At 36.7% G+C, this 19,141-nt stretch overlaps 1 long non-coding RNA gene across 1 annotated transcript in view; it reads left to right on the top strand.

The window, feature by feature from the left end:
* Positions 1 to 19,141, top strand: part of LOC136841232 (uncharacterized) — a 36,885-nt gene that overhangs the window by 2,590 nt on the left and 15,154 nt on the right. The window contains exon 2 of the long non-coding RNA XR_010853840.1: positions 1,396 to 2,009. This is a non-coding gene — a long non-coding RNA (uncharacterized lncRNA). The remainder of the gene's footprint in view (positions 1 to 1,395; positions 2,010 to 19,141) is intronic.

The following is a 19,141-nucleotide window of genomic DNA, read 5'->3' as shown; positions in this document are numbered from 1 at the left end:
CCCCTTCCCCATTCCCTTTGTAACTTACGTGGTAGCCGTTTGACCGATCTACACAAATTTGACGGGTGTCCATCATTTGACCCAACTTAGATAATAGGGTAAGTTTCAAACCGTACATTCTTCCCCTTCCCCATCCCTCTTCCTCTTTCCCCTTGTAACTTGTGGTAACCGCTTGACCGATCAAGACAAAATTTGGCACGTGACCATCATATGACCCAACTTAGATAATAGGGTAGGTTTCAAACCCGTGCCATCTTCCCCTTCCCCCATCCCTTTGTAACTTTTGTGGTAACCGCTTGACCGATCTAAACTAAATTTGGCACGTGGCCTAACTAAGATAATTAGGGTACCCCTTCCCCTTCCATTTGTAACTTATGTGATAACTGCCTTGACCGATCTAGACAAAATTTGACAGGTGGTCATCATTTAACCGAACTTAGATAATAGGGTAGGTTTCAAACCTGTACCCCTTCCCCTTCCCCCTTCCCTTTGTAACTTACGTGGTAACCACTTGACCCATCTAGACAAAATTTGGCATGTGGCCATTATTTGACCCAATTTAGATAATAAGGCAGGTGTTAAACCCATACCCTATTCCCCTTCCCCCCTCCACCTTCCCCTTCCCCATTACCCTTCCCCCCTCCACCTTCCCCTTCCCCTTTCCCATTGTAACTTATGTGGTAACCACTTGACCATCTAGACAAAATTTGGCACGTGGCCGTCATTTGGCACAACTTACATAATACCCCTTCCCTTTCCCCATCCCTCTTCCCCCTTCTCTTTGTAACTTATGTGGTAAGTAAACTCTACGGGTGTATCATACCTCATTATTCATGTACTCGATACCATAGAAATATATTATTGAAGATGCTTTTTTTTCCCCTGTGATTAATAACTCTGTGTTTAGACTTAGTGGGGTGTGTCTTTAGGTTTAGTGAGAGTGCGTGTTTAGGTTTAGTGGAGATGTGGTTAGGTTAATAGGGGGTTTGTTTAGGTTTAGTGGTGGTGTGTGTTTAGGTCTAGTGGAGATGTGTTTAGGTTTAGCAGGTGGCGTGTTTAGGTTTAGTAGGGGATGTGTGTTTAAGTTTAGTTGGGGCTAACTGGGACAGTCACCATAGTAATGTCTGGATAAAATGGAGTCACCACAGTAATACCTGGGGGCAGTCACTTCTGCTTTACGTCAGATGACTCTAGAACTTCTTTTGTTGATGATGGCCTGTTGAAAATCGTGGTAGATTATTTTTGAGGAGCAATTTTTTTAGGCCAGAACGGCAATGGTTATCGACGCACATTGTTAAATCACGGTCTCTATACGTGCTGGTTTAAAAAAAAAATTGACTAAAGCTCCCATTTTGAATTTAGATTATGCATCAGACATAATTTTTTTTTTTTCAGATCATAGCCGTTGTCAGCCAGAAGTCTATCATAGAAGGAGAGACGTTGAAGACAGATGAGAACTTTAACGTAAATGCCATAAAAATATAATTATTTAACTTCAAGCCAGTGTGTTCAGCATGCGATGTTGCGTGCATAGGTAGGATATTTCTCAGCGAGAATTTTTAAGACAATTATTACTTTGGCATATTATTTGATTTTCGGTGATTTGCTACATCAGTCAAGCTCACCGTAAAATATAAAAAAAAAAATGATCGTATCACGAATCCTTATTTTTTAGACAATTACACGAAACTCAGAAGGCTTTTATGAATACTGTGCAATCCATATTAGAGCCCAAAAGATAATTTAGAAAAAAAAAAAATATTAATGCAAGAAAGGTATTACAAAAGTACACAGTCTCCAGTTTCCGAGAAGAAGGGACCACTATTTACTTAAGTATTTGTGTAATAGAAAACATTATATGACTAGCAAGTGCATTTTCGCGTTTCTGAAAGTTTTATAAGGAGTGTTAGGGGGGAGTGTATAGTTACTACCGTCGTTCGCGTTTGCGTCAAGGTCATCATGAAGTTGTTGTTTCACAGAAGTCCTGCTGCCAAAAAATATAAAATTTGGTAAGTGATCTACCTCAGTTTTTTGTAATGTTTTGTTTAAATTCCAGTATTCATTATTTTTTATGACATTTTGTATAATGATCAATGAACTTTGTTTTGCCATGTTTTGATGAAAGTTGATTGGTTTGCACCTGTAAAGGTAAGTAATTTTTCCAATATATTTTTAGACCTAGTCCTATGTTTGCAGGTCACAGTCGGCACTTGCAGGGTTAGTGATTGGGGCTCCAAAATAATTTTATCTTGACCTTTAGTGGAATATCACAGATCAGTTTAAAGACTAAAATTTTATTTTTCAACGTTTCATCTTTCCCTCCTGTGGTGAAGTTTGGTGCTTATGTAGGTGGTGGTTAAGAACGATTCTAGTCTCATTTTTTACCTTTGCCCGTTATTCTAGGTAGCAGGTCAGTTCAAATTCGATTATTTCCTTTTTTTCCGATTTTGAAGAAATTTGGCAAGCATGTATTGCCACAGTTGGTGATAGAAAATTTTTTTTATCGTGGTCTATCTTTCAAGGTGACAAATCTTCCAAAAAGCCAGTATTCTATCTTTTTCTTATTTATTACTGTTGTTATTGATCTTAGTGGTAGTCGATTATAAACCCCAAATACTTTTTACCACGTCCTGTTTTTCAAGGATACAATGAAATTTAAAATATAAGCTGTCAGTATTTTCCATCTAATTTTCAGAAAATATTAGTTACATAATTAATATTTAGGATGGACAATGCGAGTACTTTTAGGTGAAACGGCTCCATTTAAGTGGTGAAACAATTCATTCCTTTATTGGGCTATAAATCATATGCTTTTGTAATCCTTAAGGTTCTAATATTGCTCTTGGTATTATTTATACAAAATGTTTATTAAAATGTAAGACTTGAACAAATTTGTGATAGTTCACGATTGCGCTGCATATATCATTACACTGAAGCGCGATTGTCTGAAGAGATTGAGTTGAAATTTTGTTTATATCATTACTATTTATCTGTCGCGTAAGGCTTTATTTATGACTTGGGGGTTGATTATTATTATTCTAAATTATCTCCTATTTCTCTCGATTTTAATGAAACTTGGTAGGTAGGTAACTTTGCAGTAACCTGTTATTTTCCCTGATAATTCTGTAGGTCTGAAGTCGGCATAAATGCCAGAATTTTATAATACTCTCTATAGATCCCAGAAACTTGGACAACTATTTCACTGATTCACCTCCAGCAGTAAGTTTTGTATTTTTGCATTTGGGTTGGTAACTCCCTTGGTAGTTATGAATTAAGTATGATTTTACCGTGTCCAATACTTCAAGTCAGCTTAAACAGTATTTTTCTCAGACATAAGGAATTATGTATGGGGTAACCTTGACCCGATTATTTTCCTTTTTTTTTAAAGCTAGTCATTTTGCAGGCTCAATCATTTTTAGACTATTCGTTGTCCTATTTTCCAAGATCAACGTTCTGTTTTTCTCGTATTTTATGTTGATCCATTTTTGGTTTCAGTTTCACATGTCAGTTAATTGCCAAATGTTTTAGCTTTTTTATTTATATCATAGAAATTGGCAGTCAAAGGCCTTTGGTTTGCGGAAGCTTCTGCAGGACGTATAATAAAGTACTAAGAGCAAAATCGCAGGTTCTAGAGAATGAGGTATTTCACTCCCATCTTTGCTCTTACAGTGAGCAACATATTAATTAGGATATGTGGCTTCAAAAAGTCTTTAACTAAGGTAAATGCTACAGTGATTATTTATAGTGCAGCTACATCATCTATTGGGGTTTTAGCATGGTACTAACAACCTCCAGAAAATCTAAGCTTAGAAACACGTGAAAGATATTTTGAGTCCGACATGAGTGGCTTTGGGCTTCATTATGGCCTAGAAAAGCTGATAAAGTAAGTTTTTCTAAAAATTTGTTTTTCATGGATAAAGTTCCTTTCCTCCTCCAAATTGCTGAAGTTTATGTGGGTTTAATCCGTCGGTGCTCTCAGTGTTGTTTCCTGTTTGGGATTTTTCGTCCTCTCAGTAAAACTGTTCATAAGAAAGTGACCCCAACCCCTACCTTCTCGCTCTTTCTTTAGAACCTGTTTCTTTCTGCTGCAGTGTTTTCCTTGCTGCCTTTTGTGTCCCTTATGTGTTTATTTTTCTCGCCGTTTGTTCAGGAGACTAAAAAAAAAAAAAAAATAGCGCACTCTCAGGTGGCATGGTTACATCTACCAGGCCTTCACGTGTGACATATATTCTTTTAATATCAGCAGTTATCCTCGAATTGCTCGACCTGGCAATTATTTCCTGTCTTTGAACAAAAGATTGGTGACTCTTCCCCACCATCCATTTTCCCAGAGGCAGATCTGTCCTTCAGGATTAAACCCGGTTTTTCATCGTTCGCTTTTTACGATTTGTAGTAGATCTCAGAAAGATAGGGGTTTCAGTTGCCCGTACTGTCAGAAAATTTTAAATAGATTCGACTTGAATTATTTGAACTTCTAGTAGTCTGAGTTATTAACCTGAATCAGGAGACAGAAAACAGAGGATTGGTGAAGGAATCACCACAGTCGTATAAATGAAAATATATATTAGAAATATATATATATATATATATATATATATATATATATATATATATATATATACATATATACATATATATATATATATATATATATATATATATATATATATATATATATATATATATATATATATATATATATATATATATATATACATACAAACGAGAGCTTTTGAGAACCTGCTCGATTCTCCTTCTCAAGGAGAATCGAGGCGGTTTGAAAGCTCTCGTTCTGTATATATTTTCCTAAAATATGTTTTCACTTACACCATTGTGGATGCCTTCACCGTTTTAGTGAATCATGCTATTATGAGATTTTTATGAAACAAAGGATTGTTGAAATCTTACCTTCCTCTTTTTAGCAGAGTAAAATTTGTTTCAATATATGAATTTAGTTATTCTTGTGTGGTATGATTCTCTTGAGTTGCCCAATATTCATTTCATGAATGTTACTTTTGCAGGGTGTGGGCACACTCATGTTTTCGTTTCCTTTTACTATAAAAAGTCTACAGAAATAAAGTAATAAAGCTGCAGTGAGTCATAATTTCATTTCATAATGCAGGACTTCATCACAAATAGTGTTTTGCGCTAGATGATTTGTTTGTTGGAGATCAAGTTTGACTCAGCCAGCACAAACTTTTGCTCCTGGAGGATTCTTTAATTCAGTGGTATATGTGGGCAGTTGTTGGAAGACACTTCGATTTCGGACAAAATATGCACCTTATAAACTTCGTTTTTTTAAAGCTGACCCCTACCCCCTCTCCACCCTCCAAACTGTCTTAAAATTGCAGTGATAGATCGCTGTATTGCCTGGCAGATGCCTTCAATGCCGTAGGGGGTTCTTTTTTTTTGTGTGGAGGGTATATTCTTGGTTCGGTTAGTCAATGACACTTGTATAGGTCTCCTGATGGTGATGGGAAGTAGAAACGTCTCCTCTGCAATACTTAACGATGGTGTGAGGTACAGTACGTTTACGGCATGTTGCCCACAAACTATCCCAGAAGGCTACTCACGAGATATTTCTCTTGAGACACGCGAGACACACAGGCATCAATAGCCTCCAGAAATAGGAATGTCAATTTCTTACAAGAAAGGCTCCATATGGAACGTATGGAATCGCTAGGCACCAAAGCAATCTAAAAAAGGCTTTGGCAGGGAAATCTTCAACCACTACTTGTTGCCCTTAAACCATTCCAGAATTTCTCACTGGAAACGTTCCTGTCTACCCGTTGCCATCCAGAGACCCACACAAGTGGTGCTATCAGCCAACTGAAATATCAGTGCAAAACAAAGGACGAACCCCATGGCACTGACTAAACCAGGAGCAAGAACCGTTCTGGGTAAGACTAGCTTGATCTCCGACAGTAGTCCAGTTTAGCTGTGATCATATCTTCGCGAAATGAAACAAGACGTCGACTTTTTTTTATTTTTGTGATTTTTTTTTCTCTTGTAGATCTTGGTAATATAGGAATACTTGATTTCTGTACACGCTACAGAGTACCATTTTAGAGGTGAATATTACGGCAACATGTAGCCTAAGAAATTTAATGCTTGCAGAGAGATGAATAAACAAATATTAAGAAAATCAAATTTTAAATTCACTGTATTTTCTGAAGCACCCGTAATTTGTAATGAGACAGTAAAGGGTAATTGTTACTGCAGCTGCATTCAACTTTTATTTGAACTTTCTCATTTATTTTCTTCTTATTTTCTTAAAGTGGTAGTGTGTAAGTTTGCAAATGTAAATTTGTATTTACTGTGCTGAGCAATTATCTTCAGTATTACCACACTAAGGGTCTTTCACCTATTATTATTATTATTATTATTATTATTATTATTATTATTATTATTATTATTATTATTATTATTATTATTATTATTATTATTATTATTCGCCTTTTTACGCACTGCTATTGCTTATTTTTACTGATCTCGTCATGTGACTCATGTTAGTGACCTCGATCCATTTGTGTAAATCACAAAAATGATTATGTCAAAATCTCAGTATTAATTATCTATTTTTTACACGGATTCACTGGCAGATTTTTTATGGTTGTTAAATCATTACATGTATTCTAAAATGAATCAGCAAAAAAATTGGTTGGTAGATGGCAAAGTGAATCTGGTATTTTTTTGGAAAAATCAGAAACTGATAGTAATTTCTGTACGTCACTAAATACATAGTTCTAGGTTTGAAGGACATGATTTGCATGAAAGGTGACACTTTTGCAACAAATCCGATATAGTTTATTTAACTACCCGATTATTATTAATATTTTTAAAGTAAGTAGTATCCACTGTTGTCAGACTTCTTAGAGGTGTCAAGGTTTTCTTTCTTGCGTTAATTAAATCGTCCCTGCAAGAACAAATGGCTTACGACAGTTCGTTGGACTAGGGACAAAATAACTGGTTTATGTTAACTTTTTTTTTTTTTCATTTGCATTTCACGAAATTCTATGCAACTTATTGTATTAACCCAATGTTCACCTGATCTCTCGATAGGGTTTCATGACCTTATTTTAATTGTCAAAATCAGACTTTTTAATGTCAGTAGTCAATTTATTCACATTTGGGAAACTTTTAGCGAAATGATTTTTCGGCTAACTCTTGTTAATTTTATATTTATACTGTTGGTGTCCGAAAAAAAAAATTTGAATGTTAGCCAACAGAAAATGCTACATGTTCTAACCATGCACGACATGGGAAAAAGCCCTGCCAAATCAGTTGCAAATCAGTTCCGGCAAACCTTTTAACTTTAAAAACTTTTCGAAATTTGCACAAATTGCTTCAAGAGAATTTTACCCTTATATAATGCTAGACACTCAAAGACGGTAAAGTAATGTTTAATGATTGTCAACATGATATGGCGCAGAATATTGCTCCATGGAAATCTGTGCAGCTTATTTATGATATGTGGTGCTATTCTCATTTATTTTAATTATTAATTTGCTTTAGAATGTATTTTATGATGGGGCAAAGTAAAGGTCATTTATATGATGCTGCTTTAATTTGTAGCAGTAATGTAGTTAATAATAAGGCGTTTAATTATTTATGATAATCATCAATTCGTATCTTTTAAAATTCTTCATTTTGCAGTAATTGTTATCATCATTTAAAATTCGTTTTTCAGTAGATCCACGAACATTAATTAAAATTTTTGTAATTACATTTTCAAAAAAGTACAGTTAGTATTCATTCGTTTCCAGGCCTTTTATCACGGCTTACATGATTAGCCGTTATATTCCTGAGGGCGCCGTCATGTTCGTAGCATTTGTCTCCATAAATGGAATGATTAGATTGTTTATTAGTATTATTTTGTTTGTTAGTGTTATTTGTTGGAGTATTAATATTATTAATAAATATTAATTGCCACATGCGCCATTTATAGTTATTTTTAACAATAATTAAGTCCTGTTTAGCTACATTGTCAAGTTTTTGTGTGAGGAGTTCTAATTAGAGCTTCTTTTGCGATATGATGCATGTTGCAATCACAGTAAATGACTGCGACAGACATCGAAATGCTCTTTCTCACATGCTTTTTCCTTAATATTCCTTCAATAATTGCACCTACCTGAACGTTTCGGAAAATAGGTTTAAAGGAGAACAAATCTGATGTGGTTCCTATTAGCAGGTTGAAAGGAGAACAAAATCTGATGTGGTCTCTATTAGCAGATTTAAAGGAGAACAAAAACTGATGTGTTCCCTATTAACAGGTCTAAAGGAGAACAAAATCTGATGTGGTCCCTGTTAGCAGGTTTAGAGGGGAACAAAATCTGATGTGGTCCCTATTAGCAGGTTTAGAGAAGAACAAAATTTGATGTGGTCCATATTAGCAGGTTTAAAGGAGAACAAAATCTGATGTGGTCCCTATTAGCAGTTTTAGAGGAGAACAAAATCTGATGTGGTCCATATTAGTAGGTTTAAAGGGGAACAAAATCTGATGTTTCCCTATTAGCAGGTTTAGAGAAGAACAAAATCTGATGTGGTCCCTATTAGCAGGTTTAGAGGAGAACAAAATGTGATGTGGTCCCTATTAGCAGGTGTAAAGGAAAACAAAATCTCATGTGGTCCCTGTTTGCAGGTTTAGAGAAGACCAAAATTCTATGTGGTCCCTATTAGCAGGTTTAAAGGAGAACAAAATCTGATGCGGTCCCTATTAGCAGGCTTAGAGAAGAACAAAATCTGATGTGGTCCATATTAGCAGGTTGAGAGGAGAACAAAATCTGATGTGGTCCCTATTAGCAGTTTTAAAGGAGAACAAAATCTGATGTGGTCCCTATTAGCAGTTTTAGAGGAGAACAAAATCTGATGTGGTCCCTATTAGCAGGTTTAAAAAGAGAGAACAAAATCTGATGTGGTCCCTATTAGCAGGTTTAGAGAGAACAAAATCTGATGTGGTCCCTATTAGCAGGTTTAGAGGAACAAAATCTGATGTGGTCCCTATTAGCAGGTTTAAAGGAGAACAAAATCTGATGTGGTCTCTATTAGCAGGTTTAGAGGAGGACAAAATCTGATGTGGTCCCTATTAACAGGTTTAGAGGAGAACAAAATCTGATGTGGTCCCTATTAGGAGGTTTAGAGGGTGACAAAATCTGATGTGGTCCCTATTAGCAGGTTTAGAGGAGAACAAAATCTGATGTGTCCCTTTTAGCAGGTTTAGAGGAGGACAAAATCTGATGTGGTCTCTGTTAGCAGGTTTAGAGGAGGACAAAATCTGATGTGGTCTCTGTTAGCAGGTTTAGAGGAGGACAAAATCTGATGTGGTCCGTATTAGCAGGTTTAGAGGAGGACAAAATCTGATGTGGTCCCTATTAGCAGGTTTAGAGGAGAACAAAATCTGATGTGTCCCTTTTAGCAGGTTTAGAGGAGGACAAAATCTGATGTGGTCTCTGTTAGCAGGTTTAGAGGAGGACAAAATCTGATGTGGTCCGTATTAGCAGGTTTAGACGAGAACAAAATCTGATGTGGTCCCTCTCAGCAGGTTTAGAGGAGAACAAAATCTGATGTGGTACTTATTAGTAAATTGAGGAAAAGTCTTGTAAATCCAATCCGATAGTCATGCTTTCTTCGGTCATTCCTGAACATAGTCACTTTAGCCAGAGTGAAAACAAACCTGTTATTCAAGGGCTGAGATCTGTTTCCATGGCAAGTGTTAACCGAGACGTTGATCATTATATGTTAAATCTGATGTGGTCCCTATTAGCAGGTTTAGAGGAGAACAAAATCTGATGTGTCCCTATCAGCAGGTTTAGAGGAGAACAAAATCTGATGTGTCCCTATCAGCAAGTTTAGAGGAAAACAAAATCTGATGTGGTCTCTGTTAGCAGGATTAGAGGAGAACAAAATCTGATGTGTCCCTTTTAGCAGGTTTAGAGGAGAACAAAATCTGATGTGTCCCTATTAGCAGGTTTAGAGGAGAACAAAATCTGATGTGGTCCCTATTAGCAGGTTTAAAGGAGAAGAAAATCTGATGTGGTCTCTGTTAGCAGGTTTAGAGGAGAAGAAAATCTGATGTGGTCCTTATTAGTAAATTGAGGAAAAGTCTGGTATATCGAATAGTCATGTCTTCGGTCATTCCTGAACATCGTCATTTCAGCCAGAATGAAAACAAACTTTTTATTCAAGGGTTGAGATCTATTTCCATAGAAAGTGTTAACCGAGACGTTGTGCATTATATGTTATGCATACTGTCATTTCAGGTGAATAAATGAACGCCGTTGGAATTTATAGTAATTTTCATTTTTCTTTTTTCTGTTTCCTTTTTGTATGGTTTATAACACTGTTTCCCCATTTTTTATTATTGAAAGGAAAATAATGGTAATAACATCAGACTGCGTGGTAGTATTTAGTAGTTGCAGTAAAACTCTTCACTAGGTCAGATTTTCTTATCAGATTACATTGGAACGAAACGAAGCTTAAAACACCCAAGAATTGAATGAAATGCTCTTCCGCCCGAGTGCCGCCCCCATCCCCGCGCCTACACACACAAATGAGAAAATTAACTATGCGTCATTTCGTTTACGTTTAAACAGATATAATGCCAATTATATACTGCCAGAATGCAGAAGACTTTACCTGACACTATGCAAGAGCGGTGACCGCGTCAAAATTATATTCCTTCTAATATTTTTATTTTCACACGAAATATATTTTTGTAGTTATTTCTTTCTTGTCACTGACTTGGTTATAATTGCTCTGTTCCGTTTGTTTGAGAGATTCAAATGATACAAGTCCCTCCACTATCAAAAGTTCCTCGTTGCGGGGTGGGTTCCGTTCTCAGCTAGCACTCTGCTGGCCGCGAGTTCGAATATCCGCCGGGCAATGAAGAATAAGAGAATTTATTTCTGGTGATAGAAATTCATTTCTCGCTATAACGTGGTTCGGATTCCACAATAAGCTGTAGGTCCCGTTGCTAGGTAACCAGTTGGTTCTTAGCCACGTAAAATAAACCTAATCCTTCGGGCCAGCCCTAGGAGAGCTGTTAATCAGCTCAGTAGTCTGGTTAAACTATGGTATACGTAACTTTTCCTCCACTATCAAGATGGTTCAGCTATTGAAGTAAAAAAAGACAATATATCTTTGAAAATTTACGTTGACCTTTGGGACTCTTGGTAGTTATTCACCAAATAAAAAAAATATATACATAGAGATCTAAAAATCCGTTATTGATCCAGAGAATAAAGTTAGGGTATCTATTCATTCGTGTACAGTTGGAAAATTTTTTGACCAAATTCAGTCTGTTTAAAATGTAATATATGTTTTGAGAGCCCTACTGCCAATGCTTGAAACAAATTACACCTGCGTTCGTGGTGCCCACAGGCAAATCTATGCTATAATTTTTCACATTTTAAATCACACGATGATATTTCTCGTTTTGTCTTCACTTTATTAGGAGAAAAGAGCAACGTTTACTACGTATGCAGCGTCCAGCATATGTTTCTCTCTCTCTCTCTCTCTCTCTCTCTCTCTCTCTCTCTCTCTCTCTCTCTCTCTCTCTCTCTCTGAGGCTTTACCTAGACAGGCTGCACACCTTGCGTACCAGCGAGCTTTAGGACCTAGTTTACCGACCCACCAGCGCCTCAGTTGATAGCATTTCATTCGAATTACCATCTCACTGTTACATGTTAAACACCTTACAGTGTGTTGATTATTTCCTTGAATAAAAACTGTACAAGTCTGTCTATTCGTGAGTAAGAGTTAGTGACTTCAGCATGCAAGGAAATGTTCCGATTATTCCAATTGTAATTCTCGAAATTAGGTTAAAAAGTTAAATCCTCATTGGTCGGGTTGGTATCGTCCTCGGCTAGCACTCAGCTGGGCCAGCGTTCGATTCTCCGACCGGCCAATGAAGAATTAGGGAAATTTATTTCTGGTGATTGAAATTCATTTCTCGTTATAATGTGGTTCGGATTCCACAGTAAGCTGTAGGTCCCGTTGCTAGGTAACCAATTGGTTCTTAGCCACGTAAAATAAATCTAATCCTTCGGGCCAGCCCTAGGAGAGCTCTTAATCAGCTCAGTGGTCTGGTTAAACTAAGGTATACTTAACTTTTTCGAAATTAAGTGCAAATATTTATCATTAGGAATAGTGTGCAATTTGAAAGATTAAAATATCTGATTTGATATTAAATGACTTGAATTTAATAACCAATAAAACATTGACTAGCACACCTCATACAATAATTTAAAACTTTTAGTTTAATGAGGCCCATAACAATTTTTTGTTTTAAAAATAACAAGCAGCACCCGTCCCTGCAACCCGATGACTTACCTTTCTCGACTAACTGAATGAAAAGGAATATACAAGAAATTTAAAGTCAATCAAAATTACAAGTGAGAGCAAGAAATCATGGACGTTAACACGTTTACCAAATGATTTGATAATGTGATTACGCAGCGAGTTGAATTACGATTGAAAAACATGGAATTAACTTGGAATGTTCCCAGATGCTTCAATTAAACTAGGCCAAACATCAATAGCCATTTTGCATCAGAAAGGAAAACACACACACAGACATATATATATATATATATATATATATATATATATATATATATATATATATATATATATATATATATATAAATATATATATATATATATATATATATATAAATATATATATATATATATATATATATATATATATATATATATATATATACACATATACATATATATATATATATATATATATATATATATATATATATATATATATATATATATATATATATATGATTTGAGTTTAATTTACAGTTACAGGTAATAAGGCTTTATAAGAGAGTGTACTGAATTTAAAGAAAAGTCGTGACATAAAAACATTGACAGTCTTTAACATTAGAGTGGGTTTCCTTTCCTGATGCAAAATGGTTATTGATATACGGCCTGGATTTAAATGAAAAACACACCCATTATATATATATATATATATATGTATATATATGTATATATATATATATATATATATATATATATATATATATATATATATATATATATATATATATATATGCTTAAAAATCACAGTAGATGCACGTGACTTCAGTGTATAAGCAGAATCCCACAGGAAAAAAAGACAGGCAGAAGTTCAGTAGTACCAACCGCTTTCACGTTTATTGACGATGCGTCAATAAACGTGAAAGCATTATACTACTGAACTTCTGCCTGTCTTTTCCTGTGGATTCGCTATATATACATATATATATATATATATATATATATATATATATATATATATATATTTCTGACTCACGTCGGGATCGAACCCAGGTCTCTCAGGTGGAAAGCAAGGGCGTTACCCACTGGGCCATACAAGTCTAAAAAAAGTTGGAACCTGAGCAACTGCACCCAGGAATTACCTGGGCAAGCTAACTGCTTGCATACCAGTGAGTTTTCCCCAACTTCCCGACTCAGCAATGACCCAATAGACAACATTTCATTCGAATTATCCTTCTGAGGTGAATAAGATAGAAATCATCAACACACAATCACGTGTGGAACAGAAATAAATTTCTGACTCGTCGGGATCGAACCCAGGTCTCTCAGGTGGAAAGCAAGGGCGTTACCCACTGGGCCATACAAGTCTAAAAGAAGTTGGAACCTGAGGCAACTGCACCCAAGGAATTACCTGGGCAAGCTAACTGCTTGCATACCAGCGAAGTTTTCCCCAACTTCCCGACTCAGCAATGACCCAATAGACAACATTTCATTCGAATTATCCCTTCTGGTGAATAAGATGAAATCATCAACACACAATCACGTGTGGAACAGAAATAAATTTCTGACTCACGTCGGGATCGAACCCAGGTCTCTCAGGTGGAAAGCAAGGCGTTACCCACTGGGCCATACAAGTCTAAAAAAGTTGGAACCTGAGCAACTGCACCAAAGGAATTACCTGGGCAAGCTAACTGCTTGCATACCAGCAATTTTCCCCAACTTCCCGACTCAGCAATGACCCAATAGACAACATTTCATTGGAATTATCCTTCTGAGTGAATAAGATGAAATCATCAACACACAATCACGTGTGGAACAGAAATAAATTTCTGACTCGCGTTGGGATCGAACCCAGGTCTCTCAGGTGGAAAGCAAGGGCGTTACCCACTGGGCCATACAAGTCTAAAAGTTGGAACCTGAGCAACTGCACCCAAGGAATTACCTGGGCAAGCTAACTGCTTGCATACCAGCGAGTTTTCCCAACTTCCCGACTCAGCAATGACCCAATAGACAACATTTCATTGGAATTATCCCTTCTGAGTGAATAAGATAGAAATCATCAACACACAATCACGTGTGGAACAGAAATAAATTTCTGACTCGTCGGGGATCGAACCCAGGTCTCTCAGGTGGAAAGCAAGGGCGTTACCCCACTGGGCCATACAAGTCTAAAAGCAGTTGCTCTCAGGTTCTAACTGCTTTTAGACTTGTATGGCCCAGTGGGTAACACCCTTGCTTTCAACCCAGACCTGGGTCATGGCCACCGAGAGTACAAGGCCTGTTCACGCTGTCCACCCACCGACCACTGTAGGCTTACCTCCCACGGTCTATAGACCTTACCACGCATCCAAGACTATGTATTTTCTTCCAAATTATTTCCTTTATGTACACAAATTATATATATATATATATATATATATATATATATATATATATATATATATATATATATATGCGTGTGTGTGTGTTTATATTGGTATGTATGTACGTACTTGTATAGAGGAGGGAGATAGAAACTGACAAAAAGCAGTGTTGAAACATTTTATTTATGGCTAACGTTTCCAAACCACCCAAAGAGGTAGATAGCATGGTGCGTTTTTAATTTTTATACCGCAGTTCCCCAGTAGGCCTAGTCTGCAGTGCATATTTATACATTGTTACTTTACTAAAGTTGAAAGTTTCCTGTTCTTACCTGAGCCACCATCAGACTTTCTGACTTGGATAGAGTCATTTCTCTTCGGCAAAAAGTTATTCAGGAGAGAATTTGTGGAAGCCCAGACAATCATCCGTTCTATTTTTTTCTGATGTGTGGTCATTTTCACAGGTATCAAATTGCAAATGGCCTTCTTCTTGACTCAGAACATCGAGTGTCATGTTCATCACGAGCTGTCGTTGGCTTGTTGTGCTTTTGAATGCTGCAGTCTGAAAGCTTGTTAACTACAATGTAGTTGTACCTCACAATATTCACAGTTGCAGTGTCAGGGAGAAGCAACGCTCCTCTACTGATCCCTTTCACATAGTCATAATTCTCAGCTTGCAACTCACTCTCATTGGCAATATCACCTCTTGTCAAAATGTCTAGGCAAGATTTACATTTCATTTTTTTATTGACACTGTAGCAGCAATAACCTGCCAGGTAAACTATCACGGGGAGAACATTATTGCATGCTTCAATATCTTGAGGTGTCACAATAATATCAACCTTACAATGACTTTCACTTTCAACAACATTCATTCTCTCCCAACATATCTCTTCAAGATCTTTCAGTTCTACCCTTGTCCCTGAAAATGGTAAAGCCATACTCATAGCGGAAATTCTCCTTATCTTGTTTTCACATTCAAAAATTTGTCTAACTGATATATTATAGTTCCCACCAGCAAGCTGACGATATTCACTAAACCGAGCTTCGAGATTGTCAGTCTGAAACTTTCCAGGAAGAATATATAGCATATTAAGTTCTTCTCTACAATATTTTGCTATTTCTCTAATTGCATATGTAGTATGCTTCAATGCAGTGAATGTCTCTTTTGTCAATTTCCCTCCTGGAATTCCCTCCCATTTCACTAACCAGTCCAAGAATTTCTGAAGGAAATCATATTTCTTGTCGCTTTCGTCACAAGAGAGAGGAGTGCAATATTCATTATTTATTCTTTTTCCTTTAGATATTGATTTCACATTGACAATGGACCACCAAATTGTGAAAATTTCGATAAAAGATGCAGTACTCAATAGTTAGACAATCTTTTCTTTCCCAAGATTTCATGGCTTGAATTGCATATTCATTGAAAATTTTCAAAACTAAATTAACATTTTGCTTTTCAAGTGATGATGGCCGCAAAGCTTTAATTGTCAACGTATACGACTGCTTCAAAAGTAAATCAGACTCTACCATGTACAAATGTTCAAGTGACTTCCATGGAGCAAAAAGTACATTCCCTTCAGTATTTATACCATTGAATGGAAACTTCGGGAAAACCATTGTTTTGCATTCATCTTTTTGACCGAGCCAGTTATTTCTGACGCACTTTAGCAAATGCACGGTGTCAAACATGAAAAATAGAGGCCTTCCTTCAGCAGCAGGATTGGGGTACATTGAGATTGGGTCAACCGTTAGCCTACAGCGGCTAGCGAGACAAAGTTTAAATGTCCCGGCGGAACGGCCTCGTATATCGGTGGCCATGCCTGGGTTCGATCCCGACGTGAGTCAGAAATTTATTTCTGTTCCACACGTGATTGTGTGTTGATGATTTCTATCTTATTCACTCCAGAAGGGATAATTCGAATGAAATGTTGTCCATTGGGTCATTGCTGAGTCGGGAAGTTGGGAAAACTCGCTGGTATGCAAGCAGTTAGCTTGCCCAGGTAATTCCTTGGGTGCAGTTGCTCTCAGGTTCAACTTCTTTTAGACTTGTATGGCCCAGTGGGTAACGCCCTTGCTTTCCACCTGAGAGACCTGGGTTCGATCCCGACGTGAGTCAGAAATTTATTTCTGTTCCACACGTGATTGTGTGTTGATGATTTCTATCTTATTCACTCCAGAAGGGATAATTCGAATGAAATGTTGTCTATTGGGTCATTGCTGAGTCGGGAAGTTGGGAAAACTCGCTGGTATGCAAGCAGTTAGCTTGCCCAGGTAATTCCTTAGGTGCAGTTGCTCTCAGGTTCCAACTTCTTTTAGACTTGTATGGCCCAGTGGGTAACGCCCTTGCTTTCCACCTGAGAGACCTGGGTTCGATCCCGACGTGAGTCAGAAATTTATTTCTGTTCCACACGTGATTGTGTGTTGATGATTTCTATCTTATTCACTCAGAAGGGATAATTCGAATGAAATGTTGTCTATTGGGTCATTGCTGAGTCGGGAAGTTGGGAAAACTCGCTGGTATGCAAGCAGTTAGCTTGCTGGAGGTAATTCCTTGGGTGCAGTTGCTCTCAGGTTCCAACTTCTTTTAGACTTGTATGGCCCAGTGGGTAACGCCCTTGCTTTCCACCTGAGAGACCTGGGTTCGATCCCCGACGTGAGTCAGAAATTTATTTCTGTTCCACACGTGATTGTGTGTTGATGATTTCTATCTTATTCACTCAGAAGGGATAATTCGAATGAAATGTTGTCTATTGGGTCATTGCTGAGTCAGGAAGTTGGGGAAAACTCGCTGGTATGCAAGCAGTTAGCTTTGCCCAGGTAATTCCTGCAGGTGCAGTTGCTCTCAGGTTCTAACTTCTTTTAGACTTGTATGGCCCAGTGGGTAACGCCCTTGCTTTCCACCTGAGAGACCTGGGTTCGATCCCGACGTGAGTCAGAAATTTATTTCTGTTCCACACGTGATTGTGTGTTGATGATTTCTATCTTATTCACTCAGAAGGGATAATTCGAATGAAATGTTGTCTATTGGGTCATTGCTGAGTCGGGAAGTTGGGAAAACTCGCTGGTATGCAAGCAGTTAGCTTGCCCAGGTAATTCCTTGGGTGCAGTTGCTCTCAGGTTCCAACTTCTTTTAGACTTGTATGGCCCAGTGGGTAACGCCCTTGCTTTCCACCTGAGAGACCTGGGTTCGATCCCGACGTGAGTCAGAAATTTATTTCTGTTCCACACGTGATTGTGTGTTGATGATTTCTATCTTATTCACTCAGAAGGGATAATTCGATGAAATGTTGTCTATTGGGTCATTGCTGAGTCGGGAAGTTGGGGAAAACTCGCTGGTATGCAAGCAGTTAGCTTGCCCAGGTAATTCCTTGGGTGCAGTTGCTCTCAGGTTCCAACTTCTTTTAGACTTGTATGGCCCAGTGGGTAACGCCCTTGCTTTCCACCTGAGAGACCTGGGTTCGATCCCGACGTGAGTCAGAAATTTATTTCTGTTCCACACGTGATTGTGTGTTGATGATTTCTATTTATATATATATATATATATATATATATATATATATATATATATATATATATATATATATAATAATAATAATAATAATAATATAAAATAAAATGTCAAGATCACCCGAGCATAAAACGAAGGAAGGGAAGTGTTATCTCCAAAACCGTTTTGGAAATGAAGTATGGAAAGTGAAAGATCCAGTCTTTCAAGATAAATCAAAGGAATTGACATGAAAGGAAAGGATGCGAAGACCAATTTGAGTGCACGCAAGAATCAAAGGGAGAGAAAGATGGGATGCTCTGCTTAGGTGTAATAGATAAATAAATAAATAAATAAATATCTATATATATATATGTGTGTGTGTGTGCTTATTTATTTATCTATTACATCTAAACAGAGCATCTCATCTCTCTCTCCCCTTGATTTGCAGTTAAATTGGTTTTCGCATCCTTTCCTTTCATGTCAATTCCCCTTTGATTTATCTTGAAATATTGGTTCTTCCACTTTCCATACTTCATTTCCGAAACGGTTTTGAAGATAATACTTCCCTTCCTTGACATTTTAGTTTATATCACTGTTGTTATTATTATTATTATTATTATTATTATTATTATTATTATTATTATTATTATTATACGCACACACACATACACACACACACACACACACATATATATATATATATATATATATATATATATATATATATATATATATATATATATATATATATATATATATATATATATATATATATATATATATATATATATATATATATATATATATATATATATATAATTTATATGGATATGTATATACATACATATATATATGTGTGGGTGTGTGTTTGTGTTTCATTTAAATCAGGCCGTTTAGGATATTTTGTTAACTCTAACAGTGAATCGCATACTGGATAGTTTGTCGACTATGGTGGGTCAAAACCGTGGTAAAAAATGATATGGAACTAACAATTCACCTTAAAATATTTATA

This window comes from Macrobrachium rosenbergii, chromosome 8, assembly GCF_040412425.1.
Source record: "Macrobrachium rosenbergii isolate ZJJX-2024 chromosome 8, ASM4041242v1, whole genome shotgun sequence".
Taxonomy (NCBI): domain Eukaryota; kingdom Metazoa; phylum Arthropoda; class Malacostraca; order Decapoda; family Palaemonidae; genus Macrobrachium; species Macrobrachium rosenbergii.
This window is presented reverse-complemented; position numbering and strand designations above follow the sequence as displayed.